The sequence below is a fragment of the Pan paniscus genome, chromosome 23, assembly GCF_029289425.2.
Source record: "Pan paniscus chromosome 23, NHGRI_mPanPan1-v2.0_pri, whole genome shotgun sequence".
NCBI lineage: Eukaryota > Metazoa > Chordata > Mammalia > Primates > Hominidae > Pan > Pan paniscus.
The window spans coordinates 2,822,819-2,850,041 of NC_085927.1; the positions used below are offsets into that span (position 1 = coordinate 2,822,819).

Below are 27,223 nucleotides of genomic sequence, written 5' to 3' on the forward strand. Positions count from 1 at the left end.
ACAATAGGCCTCAAAAGTACCCAAATATCCAGTTGCAGATTCTGCAAAAAGAGAGATTGAAAATGCTCAATCAAAACATAGGTTCGACTCTGTGAGTTGAATGCATACCTCACAAAGAAGTTTCTAAGAATGCTTCTGTGTTGTTTTTATGTGAAGATATTTGCTTTTCCACAGTAGCCCTCAAAGCGCTCCAAATATACAGCTGCAGATTTTGCAAAAAGAGATATTCAAAACTGCTCAATCAAAAGACAGATTCAACTCTGTGAGTTGAATGCACACATAACAAAGAAGTTTCTCAGATGCTTCTGTGTGGGTTTTATATGAAGATATTTCCTTTTCAACCATAGGCCCCAAAGCACTCCAAATATCCACTTGCAGATTCTACAAAAAGAGTGTTTCAAAACTTCTCAATCATAAGATAGTTTCAACCCTGTGAGATGAATGCACACATCACATAGAAGTTTCTCAGAATGCTTCTGTGTAGTTTTTATTAGAAGATATTTCCTTTTCGACCATAGGCCGCAAAGGGCTCCAAACATCCACTTGCAGATTCTACAAAAAGAGACATTCAAAAACAGCTCAATCAAAAGATAGGTTCAACTATCTGAGTGGAATGCACACATCACAAAGAAGTTTCTCAGAATGCTTCTGTGCCGTTTTTATGTGCATTTATTTCCTTTTCAACAATAGGCCTAAAATCGCTCCAAATATCCACTTGCAGATTCTATAAAAAGAGTGTTTCAAAACTGCACAATCAGAAGAAAGGTTCAAGTTCGTGAGGTGAACGCACACATCACAAAGTAGTTTCTCAGAATGCTTTTGTGTAGTTTTTATGTGCAGATATTTGCTTTTCCACACTTGGCCTCAAAGCACTCCAAATATCCACTTGCAGATTCTACAAAAAGAGTGTTTCAAAACTGCTCAATGGAAAGATATTTTCAACTCTGTGAGATGAATGCACGCATCACAAAAAAGTTTCTGAGAATTCTTATGTGTAGTTTTAATCTGAAGATACCTCCTTTTCCACAATAAGCCTCAGAAGCTCCAAATATCCACTTGCAGAAATTACAGAAAGAGTGTTTCAAAACTGCTCAATCAAACGAAAGGTTCAACCTTGTGAGATGAATGCCCACATCGCAAAGAAGTTTCTTAAAATGCTTCTGTGTAGTTTTTATATTAAGATATATGCTTTTCCACAGTAGGCCTCAAAGCACTCCAAATATCCACATGCACATTCTACAAAAAGAGAGTTTCAAAACTGCTCAATCATATGTTCAACCCTGTGAGATAAATGCACACATCACAAAGCAGTTTCTCAGAATGCTTCTGTCTAGTTTTTATTTGAAGAAATTTCGTTTTCCACAATAGGCCTCAAAGCCCTCCAAGTTTCCACTTCCAGTTTCTACAAAAAGAGTTTTTCAAAACTGCTCAATCAAAAGAAAGTTTCAACTCTGTGTGATGAATGGACTCATCACAAAGAAGTTTCTCTGAATGCTTCTCTGTAGTTTTTATTTGAAGATATTTCCTTTTCCACCACAGGGTGCAAAGGGCTCCAAATATACACATACAGATACTACAAAAGGAGATATGGAAAACTGCTCAATCAAAAGATAGGTTCAATTCTGTGATTTGAATGCACGCATCACAAAGATGTTTCTCAGAATGCTTTTGTGTAATTTTTATGTGAAGATATACCCTTTTCCACAACAGGCCTCCAAGCTCTCCAAATACCCAACTGTAGATTTTGCAAAAACAGAGATTCAAAACTGCTCAATCAAAATATATGTTGGACTCTGTGAGTTGAATGCACACCTCACAAAGAAGTTTCTCAGAATGTTTCTGTGTAGTTTTTATGTGAAGAGATTTGATTTTCCACAGTAGGCCCAAAGCGCTCCAAATATCCACTTGCAGATTCTGAAAAAAGAGAGATTCAAAACTGCTCAATCAAAACATAGGTTCGACTCCGTGAGTTGAATGCACACCTCACAGAGAAGTTTCTTAGACTGCTTCTGTGTAGTTTTTATGTGAAGATATACTCTTTTCCACAGAGGGCTTCAAATCCCTCCAAATATCCTCATGCAGATTCTGCAAAAACAGAGATTCAAATATGCTTAATCAAAAGATAGGTTAGACTCTGTAAAATGAATGCACACCTCACAGAGTAGTTTCTCAGAATGGTTCTGTGTAGTTTTAATGTGAAGATATTTGGTTTTCCACAGTAGGCCTCAAAGCGCTCCAAATATCCACTTGCAGATTCTACAAAAAGAGCATTTCAAAACTGCTCAATCAAAAGAAAGATTCAACTCTGTGAGATGAATGCACGCATGACAAAGAAGTTTCTGAGAATGCTTCTGTGTAGTTTTTATGTGAAGATATTTCCTTTTCAATATTTGGCCTCAAAAGCTCCAAATATCCACTTGCAGATCCTACAGAAAGAGTGTTTCAAAACTGCTCAATCAAAAGAAAGGTTCAACTCTGTGATGTGAATGCACACATCACAAAGAAGTTTCTCAAAATGCTTCTGTGTAGTTTTTATGTGAAGATATTTGCTTTTCCATGGTAGGCCTCAAAGCACTCCAAATATGCACCTGCAGATTCTACAAAAAGATTGTTTCAAAACTGTTCAATCATAAGATTGGTTCAACCCTGTGAGATGAATACACACATCACAAAGAAGTTTCCCAGAATGCTTCTGTGTAGTTTTTATTTGGAGATATTTTCTTTTCCACCATAGGTCACAAAGGCCTCCAAACATCCACTTGCAGATTCTACAAAAAGAGACATTCAGAAACAGCTCAATCAAAAGATAGGTTCAACTATCTGAGTGGAATGCACACATCACAAAGAAGTTTCTCAGAATGCTTCTGTGTAGTTTTTATGTGCATTTATTTCCTTTTCCACAATAGGCCTCAAAGCTCTCCAAATATCCACTTGCAGATTCTGAAAAAAGCGAGTTTCTAAACTGCTCAATCAAAAGATGGTTTCAATCCTATGAGATGAATGTACACATCACAGAGAAGTTTCACAAAATGATTCTGTGTAGTTTTTATGTGAAGATATTTCCTTTTCCACAATAGGCCTCAAGTCGCTCCAAATATCCACTTGCAGATTCTACAAAAACAGTGTTTCAAAATTGCTCAATCATAAGATAGGCTTAACTCTGTGAGATGAATGAACACATCACAAAGAAGTTTCTCAGAATGCTTCTGTGTAGTTTTTACTTCAAGATATCTCCTTTTCCACCAAAGGCTGCAAAGGGTTCCAAATATCCACGTGCAGATTCTACAAAAACAGAGATTCAAATCTGTCCAATCAAAAGATAGATTCAACTCTGTGAGTTGAATGCCCACATCACAAAGAAGTTTCCCAGAATGTTTCTGTGCCGTTTTTATGTGAAGATATTTTCTTTTCCACAATTGGCCTCAAAGCTCTCCAAATATCCACTTGCAGATCCTACAAAAAGAGAGTTTAAAAACTGCTCAATCAAAAGATAGGTTCATCTCTGTGAGTTGAAGGCACACATCACAAAGAAATTTCTAGGAATGCTTCTGTGTATTTTTTATGTGCATTTATTTCCTTTTCCACAATCGCTCCAAATATCCACTTGCAGATTCTATAAAAAGAGTGTTTCAAAACTGCACAATCAGAAGAAAGTTTCAAGTCTGTGAGGTGAACGCACACATTACAAAGTAGTTTCTCAGAATGCTTTTGTGTAGTTTTTATGTGCAGATATTTGCTTTTCCACACTTGGCCTCAAAGCACTCCAAATATCCACTTGCAGACTCTACAAAAAGAGTGTTTCAAAACTGCTCAATGGAAAGAAATTTTCAACTCTGTGAGATGAGTGCACACATCACAAAAAATTTTCTGAGAATTCTTATGTGTATTTTTTATGTGAAGATATCTGCTTTTCCACAATAAGCCTCAGAAGCTCCAAATATCCACTTGCAGAATTTACAGAAAGAGTGTTTCAAAACTGCACAATCAAATGAAAGGTTCAACCCTGTGAGATGAATGCCCACATCACAAAGAAGTTTCTCAAAATGCTTCTGTGTAGTTTTTATATTAAGATATATGCTTTTCCACAGTAGGCCTCAAAGCACTCCAAATATCCACATGCACATTCTACAAAAAGAGAGTTTCAAAACTGCTCAATCATAAGATATGTTCAACCCTGTGGGATGAATGCACACATCACAAAGCAGTTTCTCAGAATGCTTCTGTGTAGTTTTTATTTGAAGATATTTCCTTTTCCACCATAGGCCACATAGGGCTCCAAATATCCACATGCAGATTCTACAAAAATAGAGATTCAAAACTGCTCAATCAAAAGATAGGTTCACCTCTGTGAGTTGAATGCACACATCACAAAGAAGTTTCTCAGAATGCTTCTGTGTAGTTTTTACGAGAAGATATTTCCTTTTCCACCATCGGCAACAAAGGGTTCCAAAAAACACAGGCAGATTCTCCAAAAAGGTTGTTTCAAAACTGCTCAAAAAAAGAAAGTTTCAACTCCGTGAGATGAATGCAAACACAACAAAGAAGTTTCTCAGAACACTCTGTGTAGTTTTTATGTGAAGATATTTCCTTTTCCTCCATAGGTTGCAAATGGCCACAAATATCCCCTTGCCGATTCTACAAAAAGAGAGTTTCAATACTGCTCTATCAAAAGATAGGTTCAACTCTGTGAGTTGAATGTACACATCAAAAAAGAAGTTTCTCAGAATGCTTCTTTGTAGATTTAATGTGAAGATATTTCCTTTTCCACAATAGGCCTCAAGCCACTCAATATATCCACTAGGAGATTCTACAAAAAGAATGTTTCCAAACTGCTCAATCAATAGAGAGGTTCAAATCTGTGAGAAGAATGTACACATCACAAAGAAATTTCTCGTAATGCTTCCGTGTAGTTTTTATGTGAAGATATTTCCTTTTACACCATAGGCCTCAAAGCGTTCCAAGTATTCACTTGCATATTCTACAAAAAGAGAGTTTCAAAACTGCTATATAAAAAGATAGGTTCAACTCTGTGAGTTGAATGCACACATCAAAAAGAAGTTTCTCAGAATGCTTCTGTGTAGTTTTTATGTGAAGATGTTTCCTTTTCCACAATAGGTGGCAAAGGGCTCCAAATATCCACTTACAGATTCTACAAAAACTGAGTTTAAAAACTGCTCTATCAAAAGTCAGGTTCAACTCTGTGAGTTGAAAGCACAAATCGCAAAGAAGTTTCTCAGAATGCTTCTGTGTATTTTTTATGTGAAGGTATTTCCTTTTCCACCATAGGCCTCAAAGGGCTGCAAATATCCACATGCAGATTCTACGAAAAGAGTGTTTCAATACTGCTCAATCAAAAGAAAGTTTCAACTCTGTGGGATGAATTCACACATCACAAAGAAGTTTGTCGGAATCCTTCTGTGTAGTTTTTAAGAGAAGATACTTCCTTTTCCACAGTAGGCTGCAAAGGGCTCCAAATATCCACTTGCAGATACTACAAAAACAGAGTTTCAAAACTGCTCAACCAAAAGATAGATTCAACCCTGTGAGATGAATGCACACATCACAATAAAGTTTCTCAGAATGCTTCTGTGTAGTTTTTATGTGAAGATATTTCGTTTTCCACCGTAGGCCTCAAAGTGCTCCAAATATTCACTTGCAGATTGTACAAAAAGAGTGTTTCAAAACAGCTCTATCAAATGAAAGTTTCAACTCCGTGAGATGAATGCACACATCACAAAGAAGTTTCTCAGAATGCTTCTGTGTAGTTTTTATGTGAAGATATTTCCTTTTCCACAGTAGGCTTCCAAGGGCTCAAAATATCCACTTGCAGATTCTAATAAAATAGTGTTTCCAAACTGCTCAAACAAAAGTAATGTTCAACTCTGTGAGATGAATGGGCACATCACAAAAAGTTTCTGAGAATACTTCTCTGTAGTTTTTACGGGAAGACATTTCATTTTCCACAGTAGACCTCAAAGCACTGCAGATATCCACTTGCGGATTCTACAAAAAGAGTGTTTCAAAACTGCTCAATCAAATAAAATGTTCAACTCTCTGAGATGATTGCACACATCACAAAGAAGTTTCTCAGAATGCTTCTATGTAGTTTTTATGGGAAAGTATTTCCTTTTCCACCCTCAGCCACAATGGGTTCAAAATAACCACTTGCAGATTCTACAAAAAGACAGTTTCAAAACTGCTCTATCAAAAGGTAGGTTCAACTCCATGAATTGAATGCAAACTTCAGACAGAAGTTTCTCAGAATGCTTCTGTGTAGTTTTTATGTGAGGATATTTCCTTTTCCACCACAGGCCACAAAGCGCTCCAAATATCTACTTGCTGATACTACAAAATGTGTTTCAAAAATGCTCAATGAAAAGAAAGGTTCAACTTCGTGAGATGAATGCACACATCACAAAGGAGTTTCTCAGAATGCTTCTGTGTAGTTTTTATATGAAGATATTTCCTTTTCCACCTTAGGCCCCAAAGCTCTCCAATTATCACCTTATAAATACTAAAAAAGAGTGTTTCCAAACTACTCAATCAAATGAATGGCTCAACTCTATGATATGAATGCACACATCACAAAGAAGTTTCTCAGAATGCTACTGTGTAGTTTTTATGTGAAGTTACTTCCTTTTCCACCATAGGATGCAAAGGGCTCCAAATATCCACTTGCACATTTTACAAAAAGAGAGTTTCAAAACTGCTCTATCAAAAGACATGTTGAACTCTGTGATTTGAATGCACATATCACAAAGAAGTTGCTCAGAATGCTTCTCTGTAGTTTTTATGTTAAGATATTTCCTTTTCCTCCATGGACTTCAAAGCGCTCCAAGTATTCACTTGCAGATTCTATGAAAAGAGTGTTTCAAAACTACTCAATAAAAAGAAAGGTTCATCTCTGTGAGATGAATGCACACATCACAACGAAGTTTCTCAGAATGCATCTTTGTGGTTTTTGTGTGAAGATATTGAATTTTCCACCATAGGCTGCAAAGGGCTCCAAATATCCACTTGCAGATTCCACAAAAAGATAGTTTGAAAGCTGCTCTAACAAAAGATAGGTTCAACTCTGTGAGATGAATGCACACAATACAAAAAGTTACTCAGAATGCTTCTGTGTAGTTTTTATGTGAAGATATTACCTTTTCCACCATAGGCCTCAAAGCACTCGAAATATCCTCTTGCAGATTCTACAAAAAGAGTGTTTCGAAACTGCTCAATCAAAATAAGCTTCAACTCTGTGAAGTGAATTCACACATCAAAAAGAAGTTTCTAAGAATACTTCTGTTAATTTTTATGGGAAGATATTTCCTTTTCTACAGTAGGCCTCAAAGCCCTGCAATTATCCACTTGCAGATTCTACAAAAAGAGTGTTTCAAAACTCCTCAATCAAATGAAATGTTCAACTCTCTGAGATGAGTGCGCATATGACAAAGAAGCTTCTCAGAATGCTTCTGTGTAGTTTTTATGAGAAGATATTTCCTTTTCCACCATAGGCAGCAAAGGGCTCCAAATATCCATTTGAGGTTTACAAAAGAAAAAAAAGATAGTTTCAAAACTCCTCTAACAAAAGATAGGTTTAACTCTGTGAATTGAATACACTCATCAAAAGGAAGTTTATCAGAATACTTCTATGTAGTTTTTATGTGAAGATATTTCCTTTACCACCATTGGCCATAATGCCCTGCAAATATCCACTTGCAGATTCTACGAAAAGAGTGTTTCAAAACTGCTCAATGAAAAGAAAGGTTCAACTTTTTAAGATGAATGCACACATCACAAAGAAGTTTATCAGAATGCTTCTATGTAGTTTTTATGTGAAGATAGTTACTTTTCCACCTTAGGCTGCAAAGGGCTCTAATATCCATTGCAGATTCTACAAAAAGAGATTTTCAAAGCTGCTCTACCAAAAGATAGGTTCAACTCTGTGAGATGAATGCACACATCACAAAGAAGTTTCTCGGAATGCTTCTGTGTAGTTTTTTTGTGAAGATATTTCCTTCTCCACATTAGGCCACAAAGCGCTCCAAATATCCACTTGCACATTTTACAAAAAGAGTGTTTCCAAACTGCTCAATAAAATGGGATGTTCAACTCAGTGAGATGAATGCACACATCAGAAAGAAGTTTATCAGAAAGCTTCTGTGTAGTTTTTATATGAAGATATTTCCTTTTCCACCATCAGCCACAAGGGGCTCTAAATTACCACTTGTAGATTCTACAAAAAGAGAGTTTAAAAACTCAACAGATAGGTTCAACTCTGTGAGTTGAATGCACACATCACAAAGAAGTTCCTCAGAATGCTTCTGTGTAGTTTTTATGTGAAGATATTTCCTTTTACACCATTGGCCTCCAAGTCCTCTAAATATCCATCTACTGATTCTACAAAAAGAGAGATTCAAAACTGCTCAATCAAAAGAAAGGTTCAACTCTGTGAGATAAATGCACACATCACAAAGAAGTTTCCCAGAATACTTCTGTCTAGTTTTTATGTGAAGATATTTTGTTTTCCACTAAAGGCCTAAAAGGGATCCAAACGTCCACCTGCAGATTCTATAAAAAGACAGTTTCAAAACAGCTCAATCAAAAGAAAGGTTTAACTCTGTGAGATGAATGCACACATCACAAAGAAGTTCCTCAGATTGCTTCTGTCTAGATTTTATGTGAAGATTCTTCCTTTTCTACCATTGGCCACAAACTGCTCCAAATACATTGTTGCAGATTCTACAAAAGAAGGTTTCCAAACTGCTCATCAAAAGAAAAGTTCAACTCTGTGAGATGAATGCACACATCAGAAAGAAGTTTCTCAGAATTCTTCTGTCTAGTTTTTATGTGAAGATATTTCATTTTCCACCATACACCCCAAGGCTCCCAAAATGTAAATTTGCAGATTCTACCAAAAGAGTGTTTCTAAACTGCTCAATCAAAAGAAAAGTTCAACTCTGTGAGATGAACGCACACATCACAAAGCAGTTTCTCAGAATTCTTCTGTCTAGTTTTTACGTGAAGATATTACCTTTTCCACCATAGGCCTCAATGCGCTCCAAATGTCCACTTGCAGATTCTACAAAAAGAGAGTTTCAAAACTGCTCCATCCAAAGAAAGTTTTAATTCTGTGAGATGAATGCAAGCATCACAAAGAAGTTTCTCAGATTGCTTCTGTCTAGATTTTATGTGAAGATTTTTCCTTTTCTACCATGGGCTGCAAAGTGCTCCAAATGTTCACTTGCAGATTCTAGAAAAGAGTGTTTCCAAACTGCTCAATCAAAAGAAAGGTTCAACTCTGTGATGTGAAAGCACACGTCACAAAGAAGTTTCTCAGAATTCTTCTTTCTAGTATTTATGTGAAGATATTTCCTTTTCCACCAAAGGCCTCAAAGCGCTCCAAATATCCACTTGCAGATTCTACAAAAAGAGAGTTTCAAAACTGCTCAATCAAAAGAAAGTTTTAAATCAGTGAGATGAATGCACACATCACAAAGAAGTTTCTCTGATTGCTTCTGTCTAGATTTTTTGTGAAGACATTTCCTTTTCTACTATAGGCCACAAAGCTCTCAAAATGTCCACTTGCAGGTTGCACAAAAAGCGTATTTTGAAACTGGTCCTTCAAAAGAAAGGTTCAACTCTGGGATATGAATGCACACATCATAAAGAAGTTTCTCAGAATGCTTCTATCTAGTTTTTACGTGAAGATATGTTCTTTTCCACCATAGGTATCAAAGCGCTCCAAATATCCACTTGCTGATTCTACAAAAAGAGAGTTTCAAAACTACTCAATCAAAAGAAAATTTTATCTCTGTGAGATGAAAGCACACATCACAAAGAAGTTTCTCAGATTGCTTCAGTCTAGGTTTTATATGAATATGTTCCCTTTTCTACCACAGGCCGCAAAGGGCTCCAATTGTCCACTTGCAGATTTTACAAAAAGAGAGTTTCAACACTACTCAATGAAAAGAAAGTGTTAAGTCTGTGAGATGAATACGCACATCACAAAGAAGTTTATCAGATTGGTACTGTCTAGATTTTATGTGAAGATATTTCCTTTTCTACCATAGACCACAAAGCGCTCCAAATGTCCACTTGCAGATTCCACAAAAAGCGTGTTTCCAAACCGCTCAATCATAAGAAAGGTTCAACTTTATGAGATGAATGCACACATCACAAAGAAGTTTCTCAGAATTCTTCTGCCTAGTTTTCAAGTGAAGATATATCCTTTTCCACCCTACGCCTCAAAGCGCTCCAAATCTCCACTTGCTGATTCCACAAAAAGAGAGTTTCAAAACTGCCCTATCATAAGAAAGTTTTAACTCTGTGAGATGAATGCACACACCACAAAGAAGTTTCTCAGATTGCTTCTGTCTAGAGTTTATGAGAAGATATTTCCTTTTCTACCAAAGGCTGCAAAGCGCTACAAATGTCCACTTGCAGATTTTTCAAAAAGAGAGTTTCAGAACTGCTCAATGAAAAGAAAGGTTTAACTCTGTGAGATGAATGCACACATCACAAAGAAGTTTCTCAGATTGCTTCTTTTAGATTTTATGTGAAGATATATTATTTTCCACCATAGGCCTCAAGGCGCTCGATATGTCCACTTTCAGATTCCACAAAAAGTGTATGTCAATACTGGCCCATCAAAAGAGAGGTTCAACTCGGAGATGAATGCCCACATCAGAAAGAAATTTCTCAGATTCCTTCTGTCTAGATATTACGTGAAGATATTTCCTTTTCTTACACAAGCCACAAAGCGCTCCAAATGTCCACTCGCAGATTCTACAAAAAAAGTGTTTCCAAAACTGCTCAATCAAAGGAGATGTTCAACTCTGTGAGATGATCGGAAACATCCCAAAGTAGTTTCTCAGAATTCTTCTGTCTGGTTTTTATATGAAAATATTTCCTTTTCCACCATCAGCCTCAAAGTGCTACAAATATCCACTTGCAGATTCTACAAAAAGAGAGTTTCCAAACTGCTCAATCAAAAGAAAGGTTTAACTCTGTGAGATGAATGCACACATCGTAAAGAAGTTTCTCAGATGGCTTCTGTCTAGATTTTAGGTGAAAATATTTCCTTTTCTAACATAGGCCACAAAGCTCTGCAAGTTTCACCTTGCAGATTTTGCAGAAAGAGTATTACCAAACTGCTCAATCAAAAGAAAGTTTCAACACTGTGACATGAATGCACACATCACAAAGAAGTTTCTCAGAATTCTTCTGTCTAGTATTTATGTGAAGATATTTCCTTTTCCACCATAGGCCTCAAAGTGCTCCAAATGTCCACTTGCAGATTCTACAAAAAGAGAGTTTCAAAACTGCTCTATCAAAAGCGATTTTTAAGTCAATGAGATGAATGCATACATCACAAAGAAGTTTCTCAGATGGTTTCTGTCTAGATTTTATGTGAATATATTTCCTTTTCCACCACAGGCCTCAAGGCCCTAGAAATGTCCACTTGCAGATTCTACAAAAAGCATATTTCAAAACTGGTCTTTCCGAAGAACAGTTCAACTCTGGGAAATGAATGCTCACATCACAAAGGAGTTTCTCAGAATGCTTCTATCTAGTTTTTATGTGATTATATTTCCTTTTCCACCATATACCACAAGTGCTCCAAATGTCCACTTGCAGATTCTACAAAAAGAGAGTTTCAAAACTGCTCAATCAGAAGAAAGGGTTAACTCTGTGAGATGAATGCACACATCACAAATAAGTTTCTCAGATTGCTTGTGTCTATATTTTCTATGAAGATATTTCCTTTTCTACCATAGGCCACAAAGCCCTCCAAATGTCCACTTTCAGATTCTATAAAAAGAGTGTTTCCAAACTGGTCAATCGAAAGAAAGGTTCCACTCTGTGTGATGAATGCACACATCTCAAAGAAGTCTCTCAAAATTCTTCTGTCTAGTTTTTACGTAAATATATTTCCTTTTCCACCATAGGCCTCAAAGCGCTCCAAATGACCTCCCACAGATTCTACAAAAAGAGAGTTTCAAGTCTGCTCAATCAAAAGAAAGTTTTAACTCTGTGAGATGAATGCACACATCGCAAAGAAGTTTCTCAGATTGCTTGTGTCTAGATTTTCTGTGAGGATATTTCCTTTTCTACAGTAGGCCGCAAAGCACTCCAAATGTCCACTTGCAGATTCTACAAAAAGAAGGTTTCCAAACTGCTCAATTGAAAGAAAGTTTCAAACCTGTGAGATGAACGCACACATCACAAAGAAGTTTCTCAGAATTCTTCTGTCTAGTTTTTATGTCAAGATATTTCCTCTTCCACCATAGGCCTCAAAGCGCTCCAAATGTCCACTTGCAGATTCTACAAAAAGAGAGTTTCAAAACTGCTCAATCAAAAGAAAGGTTTAACTCTGTGAGATGAATGCACACATCACAAAGTAGTTTCTCAGATTGCTTCTGTCTATATTTTATGTGGAGATATTTCCTTTTCTACGATAGGCCGCACAGCACACCAAATGTCCACTTGCAGATTCTACAAAAAGAGTTTTTCCAAACTGCTGAATCAAAAGAAGGATTCAACTCTATGAGATGAAGGTACACATCACAAAGAAGTTTCCCAGAATTCTTCTGTCTAGTTTTTAAATGAAGATATTTCATTTTCCACCAAAGGCCTGAAGGCGCTAGAAATGTCCACTTACAGACTCTACAAAAAGTGTATTTCAAAAGTGGTCCATCAAAAGAAAGGTTCAACTCTGTGAGATGCATGCACACCTCACAAAGAAGTTTCTCAGATTGCTTCTATCTAGTTTTTATGTGATTATATTTCCTTTTCCACCATAGACCTCAAAATGCTCCAAATGTACACTTGCAGGTTCCACAAAAAGAGAGTTTCAAAACTGTTCAATCAAAACAAAGTGTTAACTCTGTGAGATGAATGCACACATCACAAAGGAGTTTCTCAGATTGCTTCTGTCTAGATTTTTTGTGTAGATATATCCTTTTCTACCATAGGCCACAATGCACTCCAAATGTCCACCTGCAGATTCTACAAAAAGAGAGTTTCAAAACTGCTGAATCAAAAGAAAAGTTTAACCCTTTGAGATGAATGTACAGCAAAACTCTAAGACCACTGCCCTTCAAAAACTTCAACAGCCCTGAGTGAAAAGTCCAAACACATTCATCTACCATTCAAAGACCCTTTATTGTCTGTCCTCTGCACATCTCAGTAGTCTCTTTTTACCACACTGTCTATATACTGCATGAGCCATTTATATGAAACTATCTGACACTCCAAGGCATCTTACACTATATATTCAATCATGTATCCCTAGTAATTATCACAGTCCTGGCATATAGTTTGCTACTAAACGTTTGCAGAATGAAGGAATTATCTTGTATCCAGGTTTTAAGGTGATTCTTCACTAAAAAAAAGTATTATAGCTCACAAATAATCTACTCCCTTTTTTACAAGTGGGATCGATTTTAATCTTATCCCCTAATAACATTACTTTCATTTATTCCCATCTAAATATACTGTCCTAAGAGAGCAATAAGAAAGAGAGTTGAAGTTGGAGCTTGAATAATTGTACATGGTCCTGTGATACCCTACCTTGTTTTAACCTGAGTGACTCTCTCCTAGCGGAGAGAGAGCCGGACAGACTCCATTTTAGTTTCTTCACGTGCAGCCCCCTTTATCTCCCTTCCTTAAGGGCATAACTAGTGTAAATTGACTCAAAGCACGTCCAGGAATGCACTTACTATTAAGATATTGAGGCAAGCTGCACCAGCAGCTCCTGGGGACGCGCTCGGTGAATGGCACCCAAAACCCCTGTATTTCTTTCTTTGTGATAGTTTAAGCCCCTGAACCTGGAATGGATTATTTATTTATTTATTTTGTAACTGCTTTTGTAACCAATTAATTTTTTTAACTGTTTGCTAGCTCTAGCTCTGCTTCTGTAAAAATTGCTTCAGCTAAACTCCCCCCTCCCCTATTTAGACGACGGTATAAAAACAAAACCAGCCCCTTCCTCAGGGCCAAGAGAATTTTGAGCGTTAGCTGCCTCACGGTCGCTGGCTAATAAAGGACTCCTTAATTTGTCTCAAAGGGTGGCTTTCCTCTATAACTCGCTTGGTTACAACAGTCCACACTGTGGCCTGAGGTGCATCGCCCACCTGAGCTTCATCTGTTAGGTATGTCAGGGAAGATAAGCAGGGCGAGAGTGGCCTCATCAGAGGACCCCAGATCTCTGGCTTCCCCATCTGGCAAGTGCACTTCTGTGAACAAAGACTTCAGAGCCAGATGACAAGAACGGCCCAAGCAGTCCACCAGGGAAACCTGGGCCCAGTGTACATCAATGCAGAGCATCAAGCACGGTGTAACAGGTGCACAGTTGCCTATTCCTGTTCAGAGATGACTGCATCCCACACACTGTAAAATGAGGAAATGCAGAGAAGCAGATGTAACTGAAGAAGACAGCAGGAGCAACAAGGAGGGACAACCACGACCTAGGAAGGCACGATGCCAGAGACGCCTGGACCCCACGCTAGGCTCAGTGCCTGTTATACTCTTGGGACCCAGTGCTTTCCCTCTCCATCATGTGGCATACTTGGCATTATTTCTTGTTTAAAATATTGTCCTTAGTTTTCACCTTTCCTAGGAGACACAGGCAGAACCTGTGACACTACAGTGTCTGGCACACAGTACGTGCATCACAAACATCTGCCGAGTTCACACACTCTTGCCTTCTCAAACCTTCTTGTCAAGTCTTCAGTGAAAAGGAATTGCTGATTGAGCAAGAATTAAACTTCTAGAGACTCCTGGATCCACTGAAGTTTGAGACAAGGTGAGATTTGTTTACTGCCATATTCCTAGCTAATAGCATATTGTAGTCAATTAAAAAATGTTTGTTGAATCAGTGAGTGAATTGATTCATATGTCATACTTAGCTATATATTTTCTGAGTAAAATTGATAAATTTAATAGTTTACTTCTAGTATAATTTTACTTTACTTATTCAATGAACCTGACAATTCAACCAGGTGCCAGGCACACCGCTGCTGAACAAAAAGAGGTATAAGATACAACTTCTGTCTACAAGAAAGCCACGGTCTAAAGAGTAGAAACATATGAACAAATCATAACAATAAACAGGCTGAATTCAAAATCAGAGGGGTTTGTTTCTATTTTAAACAGCTCTAGTCAGGAAGTGTTAGAAAGTTCTAAACAGGAAATGTTCCAACACACCATCCAAGCGCGAAGCAGAAGACACCCATAATTGAGTTTGCTGCCACCAACCCCAACAGCAAGAATTCCAGTCCTGCTGTTGCAAAGTAAGTGTCACTCTGATTTTATTACTGCTGTGTAATGCAGTTTTAGACCCTTTGGTTGTCACTTAATCTTCTAAAAAATATTAAAGAGAAAATATTATTATGGTGATGAGCCCATCCACTGCAGCCATCTCAACATCATACCAATTATAAGGCCTATCATTTAAAAAGAAAACTGTTAGTTTAACTTATTTATCCAAATATCAGTATTAGATAAACATGTTTGTCATCAGATTTTGGATTTATGGGTTAAATGGCATAAAAATATGATTAGAGCCTTAAAGTTTACACTTCTCTGGTTTTCTCAAATTTTTTGCAAAATAGCATATGCCTTTCTAAAAAATTGTTAGTATTTTTTTAAAATGAACATTAAAATTATATATTTTCCAAAAACAAAATACAGCTCCCATTGGCAAATGGTGATGTTGAGATACAACAGACAACTTCTCTTGGGAACCATTTAATCAGTGCTCACTTTTGCACTCTTTCCAGAAATGTCAATGCCTTTAAAATGTAGAAGTATATTATACAACTAAACTTACACTTATTCAGTATTGTGCAACATTTAGTACTTGTTCTAGCTATCTCTTGCTGAATAGTAAGCCATTCCAAAACGTAAGGAATTGTTTATAGTTTAATATTGTTTATTGTTATTGTTTAGTGATTATAAATAATGTTATTTCTCATGGTTTTGTGGGTTGATGGGCACTACAAAAGTTCTCTTTTGGAGTCTTTCTTGCAGTTGCGGTTGGTTGGCTGCTGCTGAACTCACCTGAAAGCTCAACTAGGCTAAAGAGCCTAGACGGGTCACTTACATGGCTGGCAGTGCATATTGGCTGCTGGGTGTGATGCCTATCTGACCTCTCCATGTTATCTGGAGTGATCACAACTTGGTAGTTGGTCCCAAAGCACACAGGCAAATACCACAAAGCTTCTTAGGACCTAGCCTTGGAAGTCCTAGAATACAACTTCTGCTCCATCCTATTGGTAAAGCAAGTCATTGTGACCAGCACAGATTCAAGAAATGGGAGATTCGACTCTAACTGTCAATGTAAAGAGCAGCATGTGCATGCAGGGAGGAAAGAAATTGAGGGCATCATGTCGAAGACTATCATATCACACCATTATTCCAACTAATGAACATTATGTTTTAGATGGGTAGTACTAGCTACTCATCTCTCCCCCAGAAACCCAACTAAGCATGGACATATTGAAGAGAATGTCAGCACCATTAAAAAAACTCTAGAAAAATCACATGTGATGACTGAGGTTAATTCAGTCTGTCAATTACATCAATATAATTCCCTTCTTGTAACCCTAAATATGGTGAAGCAGAATTGAATTCTACAAAAGTCTTTCATCTGTTTTCCTGTGGAATAATTAACAAACCCAATGAATGTATAAATAACATGAAGTCCGATTTATTTTAGATTTTTACCTCTTAATTTCAAAGCTTATAGAAATCCATAGAACTAATCATCATAATCCACAATGCCTGGACCAGAAGTCCTTGTTCTAAGAGTATCTTGTGGCATGCTAAAAACTTATTACTAACTAGGAAGTTTAAAACTTTTTGTTAGTGATTTTAAGAGAGCTGACTAGCTCATCACCACAATTCACACAGAGTAAGAATAGAGATTACTTTGCTGAGTGGATTGATAGTGATCAGAAAAAATCACGAAAGAGGAAAGGAGATAGAGAAGGGGAAACATACTGTCAATCCCTACAATTAAAGTGATTTTTTGAATGGTTTGATTTTGTATTTGCAAAGGAAAGGCAGCTTATTGTGATAGAATACGAATCCCACTTCTATATCTTTTTTTTTTTTTTTTGAGACGGAGTCTCACTCTGTCGCACAGGCTGGAGTGCAGTGGTGCGATCTTGGCTCACTGCAAGCTCTGCCTCCCGGGTTCACGCCATTCTCCTGCCTCAGCCTCCCGAGTAGCTGGGACTACAGGCGCCCGCCACCACGCCTGGCTAATTTTTTGTATTTTTTGTAGAGACAGGGTTTCACCGTGTTAGCCAGGATGGTCTCGATCTCCTGACCTTGTGATCCACTCATCCTGGCCTCCCAAAGTGCTGGGATTACAGGTCTGAGCCACTGTGCCCGTCTCATCTTCTTTTAAGAAGTGTCTGCTTATGTCCCTTGTCAATGTTTTAATGGAGTTGTTTTCTTAATGTTCAACTTCACTAATCATCAGAGAGATACCATCTCATATTAGTCAGAATGGCTACTATTAAAAAGTAAAAAAATAACAAATTCTTGTTAGACTTCAGAGAAAATGAAATGCTTATACACTGTTGCTGAGAATGTAAATTAGTTCAGCCACTGTGAAAAACAGTTTGGAGATTTTTCAAAGAATTTAAAACAGAAGTACCATTCAACCAGCAATTCCATTACTGAGTATATGTCCAAAATAAAATTAAAAATTCTACAAAAAGAAACCCCACATGCACTTGTATATGCGTCATATTGCTATTCACAATAGGGAAGGCATGGAATTAACTTATGTGTTAATCAATAAATTGGATAGAAATATGTTCCACATATACACCATAAAATACTATGAACACATTAAAAAGAATACAATCATGTCCTGTGCAGCAACATGCATACGTCTGGAGGCCATTATCCTAGGGAAATTAATACAGGAACAGAAAACCAAATACCACATGTTCTTGCCTATAAGTAGGATCTAAACATGGGGTACTCAGGAATATAAAGATGACAACAATAGACACTGAGAACTACTAGATGAAGGAGGGAAGGAGGAGGGCAGGGGGTGAGAAACTATGAGTGCTATGCTTACTGCCTAGGTGATGGGATCAAATATATCCCACAATATATGCTCACTACCTTGGTGATGGGATCAATAATATCCCACATTGCTCAGCATCACACCATATATCCATGTAATAAACCTGCAAATATACTCCCTAAATCTAAAAAAATTAAGGCAGAGACAGAATAAGAGGGCAGAATAGAAGCCTACATTCTCATCCACCACACAAAAACACCAAATTTTCACAACTCACTACATTCAAGAAGCACTGTCAAAGGGACCAAAAATTGGGTGAGCAATCACAGTACCTGGTATTAACTTCGTATCACTGAAACAGACATTGGAGAAGACAAACAAATAAAAGACGGTCTAGAAGCAAGTATGCCACCTCTTTTTCAACCACCAGTAGTGGCTACATCGTGCAGAGATAGTATGTTTGGGAGAGGGAGAGCATAGTTTGTGAGGCTTTGCAATAAACTCAGTACTACCCTGTCACAATGAAAAGCAGAACGAGACTGTACTCAGCTGACATCTCCCAATGGGGGGAGCACTTGTATTGGCCTTACAAAGAGGAAAACCTCCCATCCCAGTATTGGCACCTTCAGTTTTTGCAAGTCTTGCCATCATGAGTTGACGTGCTATTGGACTCTAAGAGAACTTAAGGGGAATTCTAAGCCACAAGGACTTCAATTATTAGGCAAGTCATATTCCGAGCTGGGCTCAGAGCCAGTGGAATGTGGATGGTGGGGAGAATGGAGTCTACTGAGACAGCAGCCAGAGAAGCAAAGGGACTGCTCACAACACCACTCCCCCACTCCCACCTAGCAGCAGCCACACAACACAGAGAAACCTGTGAATTTGGGAGAGGGAGAGCACAGTGACTGGAGGACTTTGCATTAAACTCAGTGCTGCCATGTCAGTAAAGATCTGGCAGAATTCATCACCTGCTGACTAAAGAACCCCTGTACCCAGAATAAAAAACAGTGACAACCAGGTAATACACCATGGGCATTGGGCTCTGAGAAGCGCCAACTTCAGGTGTGACCCAGTACATTTCCAGCTGTGGGAGCTATGGTGAAAGACTTCTGTTTGAGAAAAGCAGGGGGGAATGTAAAGGGACCTCTGCGTTGCACCTGATATGCCAGCTCAACCACAGTGGGGTAGAGCACCAAGCGGATTCTTAGAGTCCCTGAGTCCAGGCCTAAGGTCTTCTTGGTCAGCATTTCTGTGCTTGCCCTGGGCCAAAGGTTGAGTCCCAGACATTGTAGAATTTATCACAAGCTAATTAAAGAGTGCTTGGGCTTTAAGTGAGAAAGTGATGATGATTTGGTGGAAACCCCCCATGGGCCAGTAGTGTTTGCAGTCATAGAAGAGGTTCTACTGCCTGCAGACAGGGCAAGGAAGATTAGAAAATACCTTGTCTTATTCCCTAAGTGCCAGGTTAGCTACAGTAAAATAGAAGAGCAGGTAAATTTTGAAGATTCTATGCTTTAATCTCTGGCTCCCAGGTAGCATCTGTGGAGCCACTCATGGCTAGGGGAACTTGCCGCCCTATAGGCAGACACAAACCTGGCTGGCTTTGCCACATACTAATCACAGAGTCCTAGGGCTTTGAATAAACATATGGTAGCCAAGTAGTGTTGCAGTGGGCCTTGCGTGAGAACAAGTTCTGTGCCTACTTCAGGTGTGAACCAGCACAGTCTCAGTGTTGGTGGCCACAGGATTGCTTATGTTACCCCAACCCCAGCTTCACATGTCTCAGCACAGAAAGAGAGACTGCTGATTTGAGAGAATGTAAGGGAAGAGAACAACAGTCTTTACTTGATAAATCAAGAGAATTTTTCTTGATGTTAATTCAAGGCCACCAAGGCAGCACCTCTATGTGTTTGCATAAACTACTGTGCTATTGGGTTTGGGACCAAAGTTTCTTTGAATACCTGGAAAGTGTTCCCAAAGATAATGGGCACTAACAAGCCCAGACTGTGAAGACTACAGTAAAGACTGAACTGTTCAATGCCCAGATACAGATGAACATCTACATGTATCAAGGCCATCCAGGAAAACTTGACCTCACCAAACAAGCCAAGTAAAGCACCAGGGACAAATCCTGGAAAAACAGAAATATGTGACCTTTCATACAGGAAATCCAAAATAGCTGGTTGTGGTAATTCAAAGAAATGTACAATATAACACAGAGAAGAAATTCAAAATTCTATCAGATAAATTTAACAACGAGATTGAAATAAAAGAATAAAGCAGAAATTCTGAAGTTAAATTGCTATTGTCATACTGAAGAATGGATCAGAATTACTTAAAAGAATTGACCAAGAAGAAGATAGATTTAGCGAACTTGAAGTCAGACTGTTTAAAAATACAAAGTCAGAGGAGACAAAAAAGAATAAAAAATAAAGCATGCCTATAGAATTTTAAAAATAGCCTCAAAATAGCAAATCTAAGAGTTATTGGCCTTAAAGAGGAGGTAGAAAAAGAGATGAGTTGAACATTTATTTAAATAAATAATATTAAATCATATTAAACAATTCCTCAACATTTGAAATCAATATTCCAGTAACAAAAAGTTACAGAACATAAAGCAGATTTAACCCAAGGAAGACCACCTCAAGGCGCTTAACTGAACTCCCAAAAGTTAAGGATAAAGAAATGATTCTAAAAGCATCGAGAGAAGAGAAACAAATAACTTTCAGTGGAACTCCAATACATCTGACAGCAGACTTTTCAGGGGAAAATTTACAGGCTGGGAGACTGGCATGACATATTAAAAAATCTGAAGAAAAAAAAAGACTTTTACTTTAGAATAATGTCTCAGGCAAAAATGGCCTTTAAACTTGATGGAAAAATAAGAACTTTTTCCGACAAACAAAAACTGAGGGATTTCATTAACACCAGACCTGTCCTACAAGAAATGCTAAAGGGATATCTTAACCTAAAAGAAAAAAAGTTAGCGAGCAAGAAGAAATCATCTTAAGGTACAGAACTCACTAGCAATAGCACATGGAAAAACACTGAATATTATAATACGGTAATTATGGGGGGCAAAAATCTCAAATAGAAAGAGTAAACATATGAACTTTAAAGTAGTTTTTTCAAATTCTGTGAAGAAAGTCATTGGGAGCTTGATGGGGATGGCATTGAATCTATAAATTACCTTGGGCAGTATGGCCATTTTCACTATATTGATTCTTCCTACCCATGAGCATGGAATGTTCTTCCATTTGTTCATATCCTCTTTTATTTCCTTGAGCAATGGTTTGTAGCTCTCCCTGAAGAGGTCCTTCACATCCCTTGTTAGTTGGATTCCTAGGTATTTTATTCTCTCTGAAGCAATTGTGAATGGGAGTTCACTCATGATTTGGCTGTCTGTCTGATATTGGTGTATAAGAATGCTTGTGATTTTTGTACATGGATTTTGTATCCTGAGACTTAGCTGAAGCTGCTTAACAGCTTAAGGAGATTTTGGGCTGAGACAATGGGGTTTTCTAGATATACAATCGTGTCATCTGCAAACAGGGACAATTTGACTTCCTCTTTTCCTAATTGAATACCCTCTATTTCCAACTCCTGCTTGATTTCCCTGGCCAGAACTTCCAACACTATGTTGAATAGGAGTGGTGAGAGAGGCCATCCCTGACTTCTGTCAGTTTTCAAAGAGAATGCTTTCAGTTTTTGCCCATTCAGTATGACATCAGTTGTGGGTTTGTCATAGATAGCTCTTATTATTTTGAGACACGTCCGATCAATACCTAATTTATTCAGAGTTTTAACCATGAATGTTGTTGAATTTTGGCAAAGGCCTTTTCTGAATCTATTTAGATAATCATGTGGTTTTTGTCTTTGGTTCTGTTTATATGCTGGATTACATTTATCGATTTGCGTATGTTTAACCAGCCTTGCACCCCAGGGATGAAGCCCACTTGATTATGGTGGATAAACTTTTTGATGTGCTGCTGGATTTGGTTTGCCAGTATTTTATTGAGGATTTTTGCATCAATGTTCATAAAGGATATTGGTCTAAAATTCTTTTTGTTGTGTCTCTGCCCGGCTTTGGTATCAGGATGATGCTGGCCTCATAAAGTGAGTTAGGGAGGATTCCCTCTTTTTCTATTGATTGGAATAGTTTCAGAAGGAATGGTACTAGCTCCTTCTTGTACCTCTGGTAGAATTCGGCTGTGAATCCATCTGCTCGTAGGCTTTTTTGATTGGGAAGCTATTGATTATTGCCTCAATTTTAGAGCCTGTTATTGGTCTATTCAGAGATTCAACTTCTTCCTGGTTTAGTTTTGGGAGGGTGCATGTGTCGAGGAATTTATCCATTTCTTTTAGATTTTCTAGTTTATTTGCATGGAGGTGTTTATTATATTCACTGATGGTAGTTTGTATTTCTGTGGGATCGGTGGTGAGATATCCTTTATCATTTTTTATTGCATCTATTTGACTCTTCTCTCTTTTCTTCTTTATTAATCGTGCTAGCGGCCTATCAATTTTGTTGATCTTTTCAAAAAACAAGCTCCTGGATTCATTGCCTTTTTGAAGGGTTTTTTGTGTCTTTATTTCCTTCAGTTCTGCTCCGATTTTAGTTATTTCTTGCCTTCTGCTAGCTTTTGAATGTGTTAGCTCTTGCTTCTCTAGTTCTTTTAATTGTGCTGTTATGGTGTCCATATTAGATCTTTCCTGCTTTCTCTTGTGGGCATTTAGTGCTATAAATTTCCCTCTACACACTGCTTTGAATGTGTCCCAGAGATTCTGGTATATTGTGTCTTTGTTCTCGTTGGTATCAAAGAACATCTTTATTTCTGCCTTCATTTCGTTATATACACAGTAGTCATTCAGGAGCAGGTTGTTCAGTTTCCATGTAGTTGAGTGGTGTTGAGTGAGTTTCTTAATCCTGAGTTCTAGTTTGATTGCACTGTGGTCTGAGAGACAGTTTGTTATAACTTCTGTTCTTTTACATTTGCTGAGGAGAGCTTTACTTCCAACTATGTGGTCGATTTTGGAATAGGTGTGGTGTGGTGCTGAAAAGAATGTGTATTCTGTTGACTTGGGGTGGAGAGTTCTGTAGATGTCTATTAGGTCCACCTGGTGCAGAGCTGAGTTCAATTCCTGCATATCCTTTTTAACTTTCTGTCTCATTGATCTGTCTAATATTAACAGCGGGGTGTTAAAGTCTCCCATTATTATTGTGTGGGAGTCTAAGTCTCTTTGTAGGTCTCTAAGGACTTGCTTTATGAATCTGGGTGCTCCTGTATTGGGTGCATATATATTTAGGATAATTAGCTCTTCTTGTTGAATTGATCCCTTTACCATTATGTCATGGCCTTCTTTGTCTCTTTTGATCTTTGCTGGTTTAATGTCTGTTTTATCAGCTACTAGGATTGAAACCCCTGCCTTTTTTTGTTTTCCATTTGCTTGGTAGATCCTCCTTCATCCTTTTATTTTGAGCCTGTGTGTATCTCTGCACATGAGATAAGTTTCCTGAATACAGCATACTGATTGGTCTTGACATTTTATCCAATTTGCCAGTCTGTGTCTTTTAATTGGAGCATTGAACCCATTTACATTTAAGATTAATATTGCTATGTGTGAATTTGATCCTGTCATTATGATGTTAGCTGGTTATTTTGCTCGTTAGTTGATGCAGTTTCTTCCTAGCATCGATGGTCTTTACAATCTGGCGTTTTTGCAGTGACTGGTACCAGTTGTTCCTTTCCATGTTTAGTGTTTCCTTCAGGAGCTCTTTTAGGGCAGGTCTGGTGGTGACAAAATCTCTCAGCATTTGCTTGTCTGTAAAGGATTTTATTTCTCCTTCACTTATGAAGCTTAGTTTGGCTGGATATGAAATTCTGGGTTGAAAATTCTTTTCTTTAAGAATGATGAATATTGGCCCCCACTCACTTCTGGCTGGTAGAGTTTCTGCCGAGAGATCAGCTGTTAGTCTGATGAGCTTCCCTTTGTGGGTAACCTGACCTTTGTCTCGGGCTGCCCTTAACATTTTTTCCTCATTTCAACTTTGGTGAATCTGACAATTATGTGTCCTGGAGTTGCTCTTCTCAAGGAGTATCTTTGTGGCATTCTCTGTATTTCCTGAATCTGAACGTTGGCCTGCCTTGCTAGATTGGGGAAGTTCTCCTGGATAATATCTTGCAGAGTGCTTTACAACTTGGTTCCATTCTCCCCGTCACTTTCAGGTACACCAATCAGACGTAGATTTGGCCTTTTCACATAGTCCCTTATTTCTTGGAGGCTTTGTTCATTTCTTTTTGTTCCTTTTTCTCTTAACTTCTCTTCTCACTTCATTTCATTCATTTCATCTTCCATCACTGATACCCTTTCTTCCAGTTGATCGAATCGGCTACTGAGGCTTCAGCATTCATCACTTAGATTTCATGCCATGGTTTTCAGCTCCATCAGGTCCTTTAAGGACTTCTCTGCATTGGTTATTCTACTTAGCCTTTCATCTAACTTTTTTTCAAGGTTTTTAACTTCTTTGCCGTGGGTTCAAACTTTCTCCTTTAGCTTGGAGTAGTTTAATCATCTGAAGCCTTCTTCTCTCAACTCCTCAAAGTCATTCTCCTTCCAGCTTTGTTCTGTTGCTGGTGAGGAGCTGCATTCCTTTGGAGGAGGAGAGGAGCTCTGATTTTTAGAGTTTCCAGTTTTTCTGCTCTGTTTTTTCCCCATCTTTGTGGTTTTATCTACCTTTGGTCTTTGATGATGGTGACGTACAGATGGGTTTTTGGTGTGGATGTCCTTTCTGTTTGTTAGTTTTCCTTCTTACAGTCAGAACCGTCAGCTGCAGGTCTGTTGGAGTTTGCTGGAGGTCCACTCCTGACCCTGTTTACCTGGGTATCAGCAACGGTGGCTGCAGAACAATGGATATTGGTGAACTGCAAATGCTGCTGCTTGATCGTTCCTCTGGAAGTTTTGTCTCAAAGGATTACCCGGCCATGTTAGGTGTCAGTCCGCCTCTAGTGTGGTAGCCTCCCAGTTAGGCTACTAAGGGTTCAGGGACCCAGTTGAGGAGGCAGTCTGCCCATTCTCAGGTCTCCAGTTGCATGCTGGGAGAATCACTACTCTCTTCAAAGCTGTCAGACAGGGACATTTAAGTCTGCAGAGGTTTCTGCTGCCTTTTGTTTGACTATGCCCTACCACCAGAGGTGGAGTCTACAGAGGCAGGCAGGCCTCCTTGAGCTGAAGTGGGCTCCACCCAGTTCAAGCTTCCCGGCTGCTTTACCTACTCAAGCCTCGGCAATGGCAGGGGACCCTCCCCAAGCCTCACTGCCACCTTGCAGTTTGATCTCAGACTGCTGTGCTAGCAATGAGTGAGGCTCTGTGGGCGTAGGACCCTCCAAGCCAGGCGTGAGATATAATCTCCTGGTGTGCCATTTGCTAAGACCATTGGAAAAGTGCAGTATTAGGGTGGGAGTGACCTGATTTTCCAGGTGCCGTCTGTCACCGCTTTCTTTGACTAGCAGAGGGAATTCCCTGACCCCTTGTGCTTCCTGGGTGAGGTGATGTCTCACCCTGCTTCTGCTCATGCTCAGTGCACTGCAGCCACTGTGTTGCACCCTCTGTCTGACACTCCCCAGTGAGATGAACCCGGTACCACATTTGGAAATGCAGAACTCACCCATCTTCTGTGTTGCTCATTCTGGGAGCTGTAGATTGGAGCTGTTGCTATTTGGCCATCTTGGCTCCAACCTCTGTTTTGCTTGTTTCTTTCTTTATGCAACCAGTGTTAAATTTTCCACAGTCTAAAATCATGTATTATATTATTTTCAAGCCTCATGGTAATTTCAAATCAAAAGGTGTACCAAAGATGTACAAAAAGTAAAAATCAAGAAATTAGATTATAATTCAAGAGAAATTACCTTCACTAAAAGGAAGACAGGAAGAAAGGAAAGAAGGAAGAGAGGGCAAAAATCAATCAGAAAACAAATGAAAAATGGCAGGAGTAAGTGCTTATCACTGATAACATTGAATTTAAATGAACTAAATACTCCAGTCAAAAGAAAAATAGTGGATGAATGGATAGAGAAGCAGGACAATAATCTGTGATCTACAAAAAAAAACACACTTTACCTACAAAGATACATTTAGACTGAAAATAAAAGGATGGAAAAAGTTATCCCATGCCAATAGAGACCAAAAAAAGCAGAAATAGCCATACTTATACCAGACAAAAATAGATTTCCACAAAAGACTGTAGGAAGAAATTAAAAGGTCATTATATAATAATAAAGAGATCAATTCATCAAGAGGATATAATAATTGAAAATATATATGCACCCAACACTAAAGCACCTAGATAAATGAAACAAATATTATGAGCTAAGGAAAGAGACCTCAATACAATAATGGCTGGACACTTCAACACCCCACTTTAGTCATTAGGTAGACCTTCCAGACAGAAAATAAACAAAGAAACATCAGACTTAATCTGTACTATAGAACAAATGAACCTAATAGATATTTACAGAAAATTTCATCCAACAGCTGCAGAATACACATTCTTCTCCTCAGCACATGCATTATTTTCAAGGATAGACCATATGTTAAGGAACAAGTCTAAAAACATTCCAAAAAATTGAAGTAATATCAAGCATTTTCTCTGACTACAGGGGATAAAACTAGATATCAATTAAAAAAGGAATTTAAGAAACTATATAAACACATGGACATTAAGCAATATGCTCCTGAATGGTTAGTAGGTTGATAAAAATGTTAAGAAGAAAATAGAAAAATTTCTTGAAACAAATGTTAATGGAAACATAGCATAGAAAAACCTATGGAATATAGTTAAAGAAGTACTATTATAAAAGGAAAATTTATAACTGTAAGTGCCTACATAAAAAACAGAAAAGCTTCAAATAAATAACCTAACAATACATCTTAATTAACTAGAATAAAAGACCAAACCTAACCCAAAATTAGAAGAAAAGAAATAATAAAGATTAGAGCACAAGTAGATGAAGTTAAAATGATGAAAATAATGTAAAGAATTAATGAAAGAAAATGTTGATTTTTTGAAAAGTAAAACAATTGACAAATATTTAAACAGGCTAACTAAAAAACAGAAAAGATACAAATTAGTAAAATCGGAGGTGAAAAAGGAGACATTACCAATAATGCTTCAGAAAAGCAAAG

The 27,223-nt window shown here is 38.0% G+C and overlaps 1 protein-coding gene across 5 annotated transcripts in view; it reads right to left on the minus strand.

The window, feature by feature from the left end:
* LOC117977803 (histidine-rich glycoprotein-like) overlaps positions 1-27,223 on the minus strand; it is a 139,207-nt gene that overhangs the window by 32,132 nt on the left and 79,852 nt on the right. For 2 of the 5 annotated variants that reach the window (XM_063603453.1, XM_063603451.1), the window contains exon 4: positions 12,194-12,315. The exons of the other annotated variants lie outside the window; for them this stretch is intronic. The gene's annotated coding sequence lies outside the window, so the exon portion shown is untranslated. The remainder of the gene's footprint in view (positions 1-12,193; positions 12,316-27,223) is intronic. 5 annotated transcript variants of the gene reach the window in all.